Source organism: Gossypium raimondii, chromosome 6 (assembly GCF_025698545.1).
Source record: "Gossypium raimondii isolate GPD5lz chromosome 6, ASM2569854v1, whole genome shotgun sequence".
Lineage (NCBI taxonomy): Eukaryota > Viridiplantae > Streptophyta > Magnoliopsida > Malvales > Malvaceae > Gossypium > Gossypium raimondii.
The window spans coordinates 24932247-24949036 of NC_068570.1; the positions used below are offsets into that span (position 1 = coordinate 24932247).

Here is a 16790-nt window from a genome sequence, read left to right on the forward strand (position 1 = left end):
GCACTTTCTAAAAAATCAATATGATAAGATCAATTCTGTGATGCCTTTTTGGCGTATTCTATGATGCCTTTGTGGCGTATTCTGCGATGCCTTTCTGGTGTATTCTATGATGCCTTTGTGGCGTATTTTCTAACTCCCTTAGGGAGAAATCTGGTTAATTGCCTTTGTCGTGAGATCTGGCTAAGCTTTAAGACTTTTTTGCTAGTGGATTCTATGACAGAGGTTTGGGAAAGTTTGAAGATATCCCTGTCTAATTAGCCTTGTGGAGAAAATTGAATATGTCCTTGGGGTATTTCCTGAAAAGAGTTATCAGCAATGTTTCAGAAAAGTGAATTCACCATAGTGGCTCGTCAATACACAGAATTTGGCGTATTCATAATTATAGGTGGTCTAAGTGCTCGCTATTACTGAGTTTGTCTATGTTATGTATAGAAGTTATCTAAATTTTGTGGTATCCACCAAACCTAAGTATTTTTACATTATGTATAGAGGTTATTTAGAGTTTAAGTTTTCCACCAAACATGGGCGTTCTCATTATATGTAACATGGATGTCTAGGATTCCATGGGATGACTTAGAATGTTTCATCCATCAGAATAAGTTGTGGTCTGAAGTGATTTAAGATATGACCTAACTAGTATCTTGATAGTTGCCAAATTCAGTATGAGAATCCGCCAATGGTAGGACTAAAGTTCATCTTAAAAGATCAATTAGTAAAAGTATCTTCCAAAAATAACAACTGTGAGTATACCATCTTGGGTGAAGTGTTCAACATCCATCTAAGTGAGAATCTGCAGAAGGTAGATTCTATATGAATATCTTTCTGAGTAACACATTTGTTTTCCAAAGAGGAAATGAGATCTACATTAAATGGTAAAATCTGTAATTTTCCTAATGAGTGAATTAGCCTATATGTCTACATTCGGTATTAGAAAAGTATTCGCCAAAAGACTGAAAAGAAATCCAAAATCTTCAAGTTGAGGAATTCAACAATAAATGCTCAAAGGTGACCTAGGTTAAAATTCACTAAGTTCATTTAAACTTACAAGCGTCTGTTTGTGATGCAGGTTTTGATTAAAGAGTAGGTATGAAAAATGGGACTAAGCCAAGAATGCACCAATGTCCAGTTCAAGTTACGATATTATGCATCATAGGACATTGTAACACTGGGGTTAGTGCAAGTGTACCCAGTCGTTATCAAGTAATAAGTAAGTATTGAGTTATCGTCTCCACAGGGATTGTATTTGTGCTATGTCACTTACTTTGTATAATTATATTAGCAATTTGATAAATAAAAACACAATATAGATGAAAAGTGGTGATTATAATATATTAAATTAAATGCAATGATCCCTAATGCAAATTATCCTAAGTATGCAAACTATATGAATGAAATAGATTTTAGTAAAATTAAACACAACTTGCAACAATTATAACACAAATAAACTAGGAAAATTACTTTAATTAAACTCAATTTATTATCAACATGCTTAATAACATTCGGAAAAACATTCCATGGCAACTCGATCTTTCATGAGTTTGGAAACCACATTAGGTCCTTTCGAAATCCTTTCCTTAGTAAATACGCATTTTACTGATCCTTATTTACTAAGGGTTTCTTAGCATTCGTGTGAGGTAACAAGGACGTGTTAGGTTTGAAATAATTTAATCACACAAATCTAAAAACTATGCAGATAACAGAGCTTGGTTAGAGTTGTTATGCAACCTACAATTCAATCGGGTTAGGATCTAAATTGAGCATGTACATTTCACTTATGCGTCCATTAGCCATTTTCTGGTTAGGATCGCTCAGCTAATTCAGGTGCATTTCAATCACGTATGAACGAAATACAGACTTGAATTTAATTAAAAACATGATCGATTGAGGCACAAACATTAAAAGCATGAATCAAATAAATATTATTTAATCAAAATAACCATCCTAGCTTAAATAAAATTAAGCTATCATTGTTGTAAACAATAACAAAGAACACGTAGCAAACATCTTTAAATTAGATTTAAATAAAATAAAGATTAAACCCAATTTAGAGTGGTTGTCACCCAAGACTCTGATTGACGAGGCTCCTTCGCTTCTTTGCGTAGCTCCTTTGCTGATAGCTCTCCAAGGTGGCTGACCAACTGTTCTTTAAGAGGCTTAATTGTTAAAATCCTTATGCAAGGATGATGAAGGGGAAAGATAGCTAAAAGAGTTGAGAGAATGATGAATGAGTCAGAGATGATGGGGTGAGGGATGATTGAAAAAGTGAGAAATGAGCTCTTATTTATAGGTGAGGCAATGGAGCTAGTTTGCTAAAAATAGGAGTGCCCATCCTTTGAAACTTCCTCCAAGAGTGGTCGGTCATGAATTGAGGAAAGGTGGCTGATTTTTCCATTATTATTGGTCAATTTGAGTGCGACAACAACTCAGGACTAAGACTTGGTCATCAGCAAATCTTCGGGAAAATCTCAGATTTCTTCAAGGACTTTGTATAATTACACCAAAAAATGGTTTATGACTTCCATGTGCAGCAAAAAATTGGGTTGACTTGGTCCCCAATTTGGACGGTTTTGCAATTAGAAGAAAATTCTCAAGCCTGTCCAAAAATAGTAGATAGTTTAGAGGACCAAATAATATAATTTAACCACTTTAATTAATCAATTTACTCAATTAATTAAAACCCAATTTATTAATGAATTATTAAATATAAATTTATATTTTATTATTTAATTTAATCATGCATGGCCCACTTTATAGCTTAAAAATATAATATGCTCAAATTAACATAAAATAAGCCATTTTATGCATGAAAACTTTATAATAAAGTATAAAATCAAATTTTAATAATTTCTATCCTAATTTCATATTTTCGTATATTTCATTAATTTATTAAACAATTACTTAGTTTTAACAACAAATTTAAGTAAAAAGGTGATGAATTATATAGGAAAAATCTTATATATTTTTTAGTTTACACACCCCTTAAACTTAAATCATTGCTCGTCCCTAGTAATGTTCATGCACAGCACAAGGTCTTGCTAAGGCAAATTTTGCTAAGAGTGTAAGTAGCATCAATCTTTGTCTCATAATCATGCATCAATAAATTCATGCTCATAGATCTTCTTTATTAACAAGTAACTCATATACAAACATTTTGAAATTTTTATTCTAAGTTTCAAGATATGTCAACATGAATCATAGTTTGCATGTATGTCACGGCTATAGATAATATTCTTCATTCAACACAATTTCTCATAAATCAAGCAAAACAACCATAAGGCTTATTTATGATCTTCATATGTTGAACTTAATACTTCCTCTCCACTATTGTAGGTGACATAATCATCAAATCAATAGGTCTTTTATAAGGTTGTAATGGGGCTTGGTTAAAGGTGGGGATTCTAAGAGATGGGAGATTTTGGTTTCAAAATCTTAACCTTTAACTTGTCTTGGATTTCTCAAAATTCAACATTTTTCTTCAAGTGAACCTGAGGAATTCCCCCAAACTTATTTTGAACTCATACTCATACATTTTCTTTTTGGAGACTGAGCAAATTTTTCTTCACTCTTTCTTTGTCTTTGTTGTTGTTTTTTTTTAAGCATGAGCACATTCATCTTTATGAAAATTTTCTCAAATGTTGATTCCCAAGACAACTTTAGTTAAGATAGGTGCACAAAATTAGGATAATTTTAAAAAGATGGTACTGGCTTATAATGTAGGTTTATTACAATGAACAGACCTTTAAGCTCAAAATTATAGTTTCAAGGGTCTAATATCATAAGGTGGGCTTGAAAAGGCTCAAATTATCCAAAGAAAAATGGTGCATATATCATTTTAGATTTTTATGTCACCTAGGATTTCGCCTCAAGAAAGTTATTAAGTCAATTCTAAAGATATAAACCTTCATGCATGTCTAATCTCAAGAGAAACTAAGTTTTCATAGCAAACATTACCTAAGACTAAGATCATAAAAACATTCCATTTTTCATGATAACATACAATCACTCAGATAAAATCATTATTCATCCTTGCATACAAGCTATCTTATTAAAAATAATTCCTCTAAACATTCATTTATTAAAACATACTTATGAAAGAAATGATTTGAAACATACTTGAAAATTTTAAAAATTTTGAGCAATTATTTGCCTTACCCCTTTAAAAAGAAACAATGTCCTCATTGCGAGAATAAAGTAATGAATGAAAACTGAACACCAGGTAGGGTTGTAAAGAAAGAGAGGTGAGTCATTAAGACTGCTTAAATACTAAGTCTTTCCTAATAACCCAATCTTAGACATGTTTATTCCCATTGCCACATCACTTAATCTATTTCTTTCTAAAGAAGTATTTATTCATGCTTGCTATGTTTTATTTTGAAAAAATTAAATCCTAATTACTAAAGAAATAAATTCCTAAAGACCTAAAAATAATTAAATAAATAACAAGACAAGAATCCCCCCTTTTATTTTTCTAGCTTATTCCCCTTGTCTTCTTTAGCTCCATCTTCGCTTGCATCGCGAGTCTCTTCCGTCCATGTCTCAAAGATAGCATCTGGGAACTCAAGAACAAAAGTATTAGAGACATTCTTAAAAGCATTTTGAATTGAATTGTCTCTAATTTTTGCATATTTCCAGTAAGTTTGTTGTTGATTGTGCATGAATTTGCACATATGCATCAAAATTGACAACTCTGATTTCCTTGAAGTACTTGTAGAAGTCGGCATGGGAGTAGTATATTCAGGTTCAACACTTAGCTTGACTGGTTTTTCTTCTGTCTTAACCCTAGGTTCAGGTTTTTCAGCTCCTTCAACTGGTTGAGGACTATTTGGTTCCTTATTAGATTCATCTTCTTTAGTGTTTGTAACTGAATCAGCTTTAGTTTCTGTTTTATTTGTTGACTCTTGGGTTTCTAGCTCAGTTGGTTCCTCTTGCTCACCTTGGTTCAACTCATGCACTCTTTCTACCAACCTTTCAAGATCATGACTTGTAATACACCCTTGAACATACTGCCCCTTCAGATTTGCTTGTGTTTTAACACAGGCCCTTAAGCAAATTGAAGTGATTAATGATGGGAAATAAGCACTTACTGTCTTCTTTTTAGCACAACCATGAATCTCCTTGAGGATAATTTTCCCAAAATTAATGGACTTTTCTGTCAAAATTGCATATAACAAAAGCATCCGTTCCATCGAGATGGTAGAACTGTGTGAGATAGGCATAAAACTGTAGCGAACAAAATAAAACCATACCTTTGCTACTGGTTTCAAGTATTCTCTTTGACAAGAATGGCACCCATACTTTCTTATAATCCATTGGGATCCTGGATTTGTCACCACATCAAGCACTTGTTGAAGAAAATCCCAATTGATATTGTTTATCATAGGGTAGTACTCATCTTCTTCAACATCAAGTAAATTAAACAAATCATTGATGGACTTAGAAGTAAGAGGTACCTTTTTCTTTCAAACAATGACTTCAGTAGCATCTTGCATTGTCAAACTAGTATAAAATTCTCGAACTAGTCCATCATCGAGAAGTGAATGAGCATCACAGAATTGTTCCCATTTGAGAGCATTGATTATCTTTCTAATTGGCACTAGAACAACCATCACATCATTGCTCTTCAGATTAAAACCTTTTTCCGGCATCATATTTTGATGCTTTAAAATTGAATCAAATCTCTCTTTCACTTCTTCATCAACCACAATCAGGTTTTCAGGAGTAGTCTTTGATAATCTAGTTCTTTTGCGAGACATGGTACTTTCCCAAAAATTTGACAGAGTTTCTACACAAGAGAGAAAACAGAAATCGGCAAAGTTGGTATAACTTGCTACGAAAAATATCTTGTGACAGCAAGGATGGTGTAGCGGCGATCTCTTTGCGGCAGTAATAGGGAATTTCGGTAAAAAGAAAGAAAAGGACTAGGGTTTCTTTCAGGATTTGAGGTTGACGGCACAAAGAAGAGATTTAGGGATTTTTAGGAAGGAAGTAAATTACTTTGAGGGATATAAAAATTAGTAGAATGAATAGGTGTTTATATAGGGAAAAATTAGGACAACATGTAGCAAAAATTTAGCTGCATTAAAGTTACTTGGGCTACAAGTAATGGGTGTGACGGCAGGGCCTAATTTTTTCCCTCCTTTTTGTTATCTTGGGCCTCAAACTCAGACTGTATCTTAAAAAAAACTTGATTAGTACTTGGGTCAAATTTGACCCCTTTTATTAACATAAAAATTTAAAATTTAAACTGAACAAAATGAAACTTCAAAATTTTAATTAGAAAATTTCTTCTTAACAAATTACATTAAATTCATTCCCAAGAAAGGTTGGAGGGATCACAACAATCCCGCTTAAGTTCCAATCTCCTAAGACAGAATTAATTAAATGTAATAAATTAAGAAAATAAGTTCTAATTATTTGTTTATTTACACAATGAGTTCATGAAAAATTAAGGGTCTACCAAGATGAGCGAGGATTCAATTCGCTCAACTTCACCATCCTAGTAGTGTTTGAGACGTTGACTATTAACTTTAAACGTACCTCCATAATTGTCATATAATTTAATAGCTCTATAAGGATAAACTCAGTAAATGGTATAGGGTCCCTTCCATTGGGATTTCAGCTTCCCAAGAAATAACTTCAGCCTTGAATTAAACAACAACACCTTCTGACCTTCTTTAAACTTGCGAAACTGTATATGAGCATCATGCCATCTCTTTGATCTTTCTTTACACATTTTTCCATTCTCATAGGAAAACAACCTCAGCTCTTCCAACCCATCCAATTGTAACATCCTTCTCTCATTGGCCTGCTTTAGATCAAAATTTAACTTCTTCAAATCCCAGTGAGCTTTATTCTCCAACTCTAATGGCAAATGACATGCCTTTCCAAAGACTAACCGATATGGAGTCATTCCTACCGGAGTCTTAAATGTTGTTCAATAGGCCCATAATGCATCCCCGAGCCTTTGAGACCAATCTTTTCTACTAGGGCATACTATCTTTTCAAGGATGCCTTTGATTTCACGGTTCACTCTTTCAACTTGCCCATTGGACTGGGGGTGATAGGCGGTAGCAATCTTATGCTTCACATCATATTTTTCAAGCAACTACTTAAGCCATTTATTCACAAAGTGAGAACCTTCATCACAAACAATAGCTCTTGGTGTCCTAAATCGTGTATACACATGCTTATGTAAGAATCGCACGACTACCTTAGGATCTAACATCTGATCCGAAAAATGGTCCTTTCGAGTGGCTTTGTTCAACTATCTGTAATCAATACAGATTCTCCAATCGGTAACAGTTCTCATTGGAATTAACTTGTTACGCTCATTTTTAACAATCGTGATTCCACCTTTCTTCGGAACACACTACACCGGACTTCCCACAAACTATCTGAAATAGGATAGATGATTCCCACATTTAACCATTTGATCGCTTCCTTTCTCACAACTTCTTACATAATAAGATTGAGCCTCCTTTGCCCATCAATCTGAGCTCTTTCACCTTCCTCTAAAATAATTTTGTGCATGCAAAAAAAGGGCTTATACCTCGAATATCAGCTATGGTTCAACCAATTGTTTTCTTAAATTTTTTTAGAACAGCAATTAGTTGCTCCTCTTGATCTTTCATTAGTTCTGTTGAAATAATCATAGGAAAAGTAGAACAGTCACCTAAATAAACATATTTCAAATAAGAAGGAAGCACCTTTAGTTCGAGTGTATGTGGTTCGTTGATTGACAACTTGAGTTGCACAAATTCTCTGACTTCCAACTCCAACGGTTCAACCCATATGGATTGAATAAAATTTCTCAGATTGGCTTCCATTAAAGCCATGTTTTCTTCACCTTCTTCATTCTCTGAAGGTTCAAGATCTAAGGCTTTCTCCAATGGATTTTCTTCAAAAAAAATTTTCATAGAAACCAAGGTTTCTATCTCTTCCATAACTGAACACTTCTCTACCGGATTGGGAAATTTCGTTGCTTTAAGAATGTTAAAAGTTACCTGGTTGTTTTGAACTCGCATGGTGAGTTTGCCTTTCTGCACATCAATTAACTTTCTCCCCATGGCTAGAAAAGGTCTCCCAAGGATAATTGGCACTTTCTTATCTGCTTCAAAATCTAAAATAATGAAATCAGCAGGAAAAATAAATTTATCGACTCTTACCAAAACATCCTCGATCTTTCCTTTGGGATATGCTAAAGATCGATCCGCTAGCTAAAGCGTTACAGTTGTAGGTCTTACTTCACCTATCCCTAACATCTTGAAAATAGACTTAGGCATCAAGTTGATACTCGCTCCTAAGCCACACAAAGCTTTACCACAGTAAGATTCACCAATGTTACAGGGTATAGTAAAGCTTCCTAGGTCTTTCAATTTCGGTGGCAGTTTGTTTTGTAGGAACGTACTGCACTCCTTTTTCAAGGCAACAGTCTCATACTCACTCAGTCGTTTCTTCTTGGACAATATATCCTTCATAAACTTCACATAATTCAGCATTTGTTCTAAAGCCTCCACCAAAAGAATATTGATGTGTAACTACTTTAGAACATCCAAAAACTTCTTGAATTGCATTTCTGCTTGTGTTGCTGCAATCTTTACGGATATGGAGGTGATGGAACTTTTGGTTGAACCGGACAACTTTTCTGAGTAGCTAAATCTGCATCCAAAGAAGATGTTAAAATATCTAAATTCATTAATTCAGGTTTTACCTTGTTAGACTTTGTAGATTCTGATTCCTTTGGTGTAGGAACTTCAACATCTGGTTGACTTTCCTCCTTTTCAACATGTTCATCTTCGACATCAATCAATCGGGGTTCCAAAGTCTTACCACTTCGCATTGCCACTACCTTGATATGTTCTTTACCCAAATTCCTTGGATTCTCAGTATTGCTCGGCAAGGTTCCTTACGGTCTATTACGAAGCTCCGTAGCCAATTGACCTATTTGGTTTTCTAAATTTTTCAGTGTTGCTACTTGGCTTTGAATCAAAGCGTCATTCTTTACCATGTATGCTTTCAACAAGTTCTCCAAACTGTTTGATGCATCAGCTTGATGTGGTTTTGGAGCTTGCTGATTAAACCCTTGAGATTGGTTGGGTCTTTGCTGTAACAAGTTATTGTTCGGTCCATTTCCTTGGTTGCTTTAAGAAAAGTTAGGATGATTACACCATAAAGGATTGTAGAAGTTAGACTGAGGGACTACTATTTTGATATTGGTTCCCCACATAGTACACTGACTCGGGATTTGATGGACAATTCTTAAAAGAATGACCTTTCCCACAGTACACACAGAAAACTACTTCAAACGGACTTGGTGGCTGAGCTGCAAAATTATTAGTACTATTAGCGGTTAACTATTTTAACATAGAGAAAATAGACGATACCTGAGCTAATAACGAAGTGAGGGAGTCAACTTCATGAACTTCGGCTATATGTCTTCCTGAAGTTGTTCGATTTGTTGGCCATTGATAGTTATTACTCGCGATCCTCTCGACGATCTCATAAGCCTCATTATAAGACTTAGACAAAATTGCACCATTCGTGGAAACATCTACCATCAATCTTGTATGTGCATTAAGACCATTATAGAATGTCTCCAACTAGATACAGTGAGGAATCCCATGATGAGGACACTTACGAAGTAAATCCTTGGATCGCTCTCAAGCCTCATACAAAGACTCGTCATCCAATTGTTGGAAAGTTGTGATCTCGTTCCTCAACTTAGCGTTTTTGCTAGGTGGGAAATACTTAACCAAAAATCTCTCTCCTAATTCTTGCCATGTAGATATGGAACTTGGTGGCAATGAATTGAGCCATGCTCGTGCTCGATCTGGCAATGAGTACAAAAACAACTTCAACCTCAGTGCGTGTTTAGTCACATAGGCTATCTTGAAGGAATCACTCACCTCCATAAACAATCGAAGGTGGAGATGTGAATCTTTCATGGGCATACCACTAAATTGGCCCACCATTTGTAGCATTTGAAACATCATTGATTTCAATTCAAACTGGATTGCCACAATATCTAGCCTTTTAGTTCTTGGGTTTAACTCACTGAAAAATGGCACAACATATTTTCTGATGCATCGATCCCTATCATCGGCAATGAGGATAGGATTTCGTACATTATCGGCTTCATTGCCTTGGACTTAATTCTGATTTCCAAGGTCCATCTCGACTTGTCTTTGAGCTGTTCAATCATGTCTTCTTTTTCTAAAATTTTGCTCAATTTCAGGGTCTACAGGGAGTAAATCGACAATTTGATCTATGCTCATAAACACTTGAGAAGAAAATCACAAAAATTAAAAAGAATAAGTTAGTAATGTTAGAAATAAATAAAATGAAAATAAATAATTTCACAAAAAAATGACTATGGCAACAGTTAACAATCCCTGGCAATGGCACCAAAAACTTGTAACACTGGGGTTTGTCCAAGTGTACATAGTCGTTATCAAGTAATAAGTAAGTATTGAGTTACCATCTCCACAGGGATTGTATTTGTGCTAAGTCACTTAATTTGTAAAATTATATTAGCAATTTGATAAATAAAAACACAATATAGATGAAAAGTGGTGATTATAATATATTAAATTAAATGCAATGATCCATAATGCAAATTATCCTAAGTATACAAACTATATGAATGAAATATATTTTAGTAAATTAAACTCAACTTGCAACAATTATAACATAAATAAACTAGGACAATTACTTTAATTAAACTCAATTTATTATCAACATGCTTAATAACTTTCGGAAAAATATTCCATGGCAACTCGATCTTTCATGAGTTTGGAAACCACATTAGGTCCTTTCGGAATCCTTTCCTTAGTAAATACGCATTTTACTGATCCTTATTTACTAAGGGTTTCTTAGCATTCGTGTGAGGTAACAGGGACGTGTTAGGTTTGAAATAATTTAATCACACAAATCTAAAAACTATGCAGATAACAAAGCTTGGTTAGAGTTGTTATGCAACCTACAATTCAATCGGGTTAGGATCTAAATTGAGCATGCACATTTCACTTATGCGTCTATTAGCCATTGTCTAGTTAGGATTGCTCAACTAATTCAGGTGCATTTCAATCACGTATGAACAAAATACAGACTTGATTTTAATTGAAAACATGATCGATTGAGGCACAAACATTATAAGCATGAATCAATAATTATTATTTAATCAAAATAATCATCCTAGCTTAAATAAAATTAAGCTATCATTGTTGTAAACAAGAAAAAAGAACACATAGAAAACATCTTTAAATTAGATTTAAGGAGAAGAAAGATTAAACCCAATTCAGAGTGGCTGTCACCCAAGACTCTGACTATTGAGGCTCCTTCACTTCTTTGCGTAGCTCCTTTGCTGATGGCTCTCCAAGGGGGTTGACCAAGGGTTCTTTAAGAGGCTTAACTGCTAAAATCTTTATGTAAGGATGATGAAGGGGAAAGATAGCTAAAACGGTTGAGAGAATGATGAATGAGTGAGAGATGATGGGATGAGGGATGATTGAAAAAGTGATAAATGAGCTCTTATTTATAGGTGAGACAAGAGAGCTAGTTTGCTAAAAATAGGAGTGTCCATCCTTTGAAACTTCCGCCAAGAGTAGCCGTCCATGAATTGAGGAAAGGTGGCTGATTTTTCCTTGATTTTTGGACAATTTGAGTGCCACAACAACTCAGGACTAAGACTCTGTCATCAGCAAATCTTCGGGAAAATCTCAGATTTCTTTAACTCTTCAAGGACTTTGTATAATTACACCAAAAAATGGTTTATGACTTCCATGTGCAGCAAAAAATTGGGTTGACTTGGTCCCCAATTTGGACGGTTTTACAATTAGAAGAAAATTCTCAAGCCTGTCCAAAAATAGTAGATAGTTTAGAGGACCAAATAATATAATTTAACCACTTTAATTAATCAATTTACTTAATTAATTAAAACCCAATTTATTAATGAATTATTAAAAATGAATTATTAAATATAAATTTATATTTTATTATTTAATTTAATCATGCATGGCCCACTTTATAGCTTAAAAATATAATATGCTCAAATTAACATAAAATAAGTCATTTGATGCATGAAAACTATATAATAAAGTATAAAATCACATTTTAATAATTTCTATGTCCTAATTTCATTTTTCGCATATTTCATTAATTTATTAAACAATTACTTGGTTTTAACAACAAATTTAAGTAAAAGGTGATGAATTATATAGGAAAAATCCTATATATTTTTAGTTTATAGACACCATAGAGATATGGCGCTTAGTACTTTATGCCATGAAAAGAAATTGTCTTTAACAAGGTTTTAAGTTGTAACGTCATATGTTGCTTTTGAAAACCTGATGTAATTTTTAAACATTCTCTTTTCTTAATCTTTTGTTTTAAGAACAGTATATAAAGAAATAAGAAGTATGTTTTAAAATGGTTTGACGCCTGTTGAAAAAATTTTGCTAAGTGTTTAAGTTTTGTAACATCCGATATCTGGATCTAATAATTCAAGTCGGGTATAAGGTGTTACACGAACCGCTGTCGACCACAATCGTCGGCCATCACCGTTGGCCTTTGCCATTGATCATCACCTATCGGAGCACTGGCATCCTCTGCTACTAGACTACCGTTGGTTTATTTTCGATTTTGGCTGGGTCAGGTTTGCTTCGTCTCGGTCATCCTGGGTGTTTCTCGGTTTCTGAGTTTCGCCAAAAATTATAGGTTACAAAAGTTGTATGTCTGTTTCTGACTCACATAATTTATTCTAAAATAATAAAATCAATCCAACATGGAGATGATGGTCCATATTCTAATTTTACATACCCGAAAATTAATAATAATTACATTCAATTTTCTAAAAATCACAAGTTTTGCAAAATTACTTTATCATATATAATAAAATAATAGCATACATTCATTCACATACATATCCATAAACATGCTAATAATTACAAAAATGTCACACCTTATCAAAATAAATTATAGATGAAGAAAAGATAAAAGTTTCAGTATTAGTTTATATTATAAACATAGCACAACTTGATTCTGATACCAATTGTTGGAAAAAAAATCTGGTTTGAAAACGATTTTCTTACATAGAAGAAAATTAAAATTTTGAAAATAGAGTCGGTTTGTGATATTTATAGCAATAAACTTTTTTTCCGAAATTGCACCCATGTTTTTAGCTAAACAGCTCCTAGTCATTCCTAGCTTTCAACCGAACGGCCTTCTTCGTTATTCTCGTACCACAAATTGCTTCTAGTGTGGGCTTGAACGAATTCGAATCAAACATAGAACAATAAATTATTTGCTTTACTTTCAGTGAGAAAGCAAAAATCTCTCTTCAATAGAAACCGATAAAATTGTTATTCCAAAAAAGAGAATTTAAACTCAGAAAATAAATTCTCACTATTTTTGGGCAGAATAAAAATATCTCAAGGTTTTTTCAAACTTATTATATGTTTTTAGCCCTATCGGTGCTATCTATTTATATGGAGAAGAAGTAAAACCCTTGTTGAATTAGTAGAAGTCTATTTAATAGAAAAACAACTTCCTAGTTGAACTATGAGAGAGAAGGGTGGCAACCTTAGTTAAATATACTAGGGTTTGTCATCTCATGTTTTAACATGAGCGGCTTTTTGGCCTCTCCTGTATCAAGTCTAATTATAAGTGCTTCTTGAACTTTTAACCGAGTACTTTATAATTCAATCCAACCCAATAAATGTTTTTCTATTTTCCAAATTAAACATCATAAATTAATTTATTAAATTAATTTCCAAATTAAATAGTTTTCTCAACCCGATTCTAATTCCATTAAAATCATGAAAACTTTTACCGTAAAAGAATATATGAAAAATATATTTAATATTTCTACATTCAATGGGTTCACAATTACCAATTAATTTAATTCTATTTTTAAAATTAAATTAATTAATTAATTAATAATTTAAAAACCATAAATTAATAACATGACAACCAAGTGAGTATTTTTATTTAAAATGTGACATCAACAAAATTGACAAAAAATTTAACGATGTCAACAATTAGACTTGATTTTCAAATTTGAAAAGTAAAGGGACTAAATTCTTGAAAATAAAAGTACAAAGACTAAATTGCAAATCATGAAGTGTACATAGACTTATGACATATTTTAACATTTATACTACAAAACATTTATTATTAATATATTTATAATTGTAATAAATATTTATTATTAAAATATTAATATTGAATATTTTCAATAATATGTGAATAATATTACTTAAAATTATTTTTAAAATTTTATTATTAAAATAAAATTGAAATTTTAAATAATTTATTATATGACTAAATATAAATAATTAAATATGTATGTTTAATAATATTGAAAATATAATATTTTAATAATTTTAAATATTTTAAAAATAAAAATAAAATTTATTATCAATATAATAATATTAAGCTTGGTTTAAGTTAATTTTTATATAAAAATAAAATTATCTATAGAGGAGCTCTTTTCCGGAAAATGACTTACGTTTTTCAAAAGAATAAGTCATTTTACAGAAAAATGGCTTATTTTACATTGACCTGTAAGTCATTTTCCATTGATCAAGCTGTTTTCTATTAAAAAAACACAGGAAAGTGTAGAAAATATTTTCCGTAAAATCTTTTACTTCTAAACAAACGGACCCTTAGTGAGAAAATCACATTCTTTTCTAAATGTCTTTCATTTCTCTAACTTTACCATTTCTATCCGTTTCTGTTCATTTGATTCAACATGGAATTTATTTTTAGTTTTAACGAGCTAGCGGAGGGACTAATTGGACATATGTAATTAGGGATCAAATTATTTATAATTTAAGTTTTGGGTTTTTGTCTATTACTTATAAACTCATTTAGTCACGGAGTCATTCTACTATAGTATCGTGACTGAGCTCTCCCTAATGATATACCATTACAAAAACAATTTGAATGCTCGTCCAATAACCTTATCATAAGTGTGTTACTCTCATAAGATATCCTTAATCTCTTTGGGATAAATCCACTCTCCTAATCTGATCCTATTTTATCTCATGGTAATTATTACATCTTCCTCTATAAAAGTCGATTACTACCAAATAGTAATTAAGTCATTCATCACAAAGATGAACGACCCGTGGTCACATTTACTTTTCATCTATCATGTAATGCCAATGAGATGATATCATTTACTTATGTATCGAGCTATGAATTCCACTTTGTGAATGATGTTACATATTGTAGAAGTTGTATGTCCAATGCACCAGCTTTTGGTTCCTTATCTATTTAAACTCAAGCTTTTAATTACATCAAATTATGTGAGTCAAGCATACATAGTCCATCATCCACTCAGGATTAAGGTATGTCACACTATGAATGTCACAAGTGAATAAATTCATAAACAGATTTAAGATTTATTCTTCTTGGGTCCAATATGATGTACTGTTAGTCCAGTCAGTCACATATACGTCTCTATCTTCTGAGAGACATCCGCTCCGATGCCCAAGATAAAGCATTTCCCTAGGTAGACTTGATAGACAACATATTATTCTTTCAACCAGTTTCCTCATTTCCAATTAGACTAAGGACGTGTTTAGGTTCATCTACTAATATAAGCAATCTTTTCGTATTACAATCCAAGCGTGTAATACCGCTTAGTATTAGTGAACCAGTGAGCTAATATTTGCTTCTAATTTACTTTGCATGCAAAAACCACATGAGGACATTATACAAAGAATATTAATGTAATCCATGGATCATTTTATTAACCAATTTGTTCAAAAAAATTACAAGTTTACAAACAAATAGACTACACTTAGTGCACCAGATGCAACACAGACCTACCATCATCTCTTGCTGGAACATTACTAGATCTACTCCTCACTCTCGCCATGATTTTCATAGAAAAAGCGCTAAAGATGCTAAAATAAAGAGTAAAATGGAAATGTCGCACCATAAATCAAAACAAGAACTCGACGCATAAATTGAGCAAAAAACCTAGAAACCAAAAAACTTAAAAAGCAAGAACACAATTGCATATCAAGAAGAAAAAAAGGAATTTTGAAAAAATATGCAAAAGAAAAATAATTTCAATGAAAGAACAAACAAAGAATATATAGAGGTTCTTTTTAAAATGCATCATTTCATTATTTTTTAAACAACCAATAATACTTCAACACATGTCATTGCAAACTAATGTTCATCATTATCCCTATTCTCTAGGCATGGTCTCCAGATTATAATTATTGTAAACACTCTAGAAGCTTTCATAGCGACTCTTCAATTTCCATGTCAACCTACACTTGCATCTTCAACCATCTGTTGTTGCACCTTTTGTAGAAACCGCAACAACAATTTATCTTAAGGCAGGCCACTTTATGATCTACATCTCCACTTGAGGGGGGAAAGTCTTCACTCAGCACCTACTCTTCTGTTTAGAATGTGACTCTTTAGGCCAGCAAATCTCATGTGAGCTTAATCACTCTCCACCATGGTTCAGAGTGAATGACAAAATGTTTCCCATAACGAACATATTCCCCATGCATTCCATAATAATGGCATGATAACAGATCCACCACGTCAACACCACCAAACAAGGAACCTTCCCTATAAATACCCCCTAGTGAAATGAAGAAGGGATCAACCCTCAAGCATTCAAGCATCCTTATTGCCTTTAGCATATTCCATCGGAACCTTAGCCTTCTTACTCACTTTCCTCATCCGACTCTCCGCCCAAACTAGATGAATCGACCTCTACTAGCATCATCCTATCCTCCTTCATGTTTCCTCTCTTGTTGATA

At 32.9% G+C, this 16790-nt stretch overlaps 1 non-coding gene across 1 annotated transcript; it reads left to right on the plus strand.

The window, feature by feature from the left end:
• Positions 1-9615: 9615 nt before the first annotated feature.
• Positions 9616-9722, plus strand: LOC128042013 (small nucleolar RNA R71). The gene has a single exon (XR_008197221.1). It is a non-coding gene; the product is annotated as a small nucleolar RNA R71 (small nucleolar RNA).
• The last annotated feature ends 7068 nt before the right edge of the window (positions 9723-16790 follow it).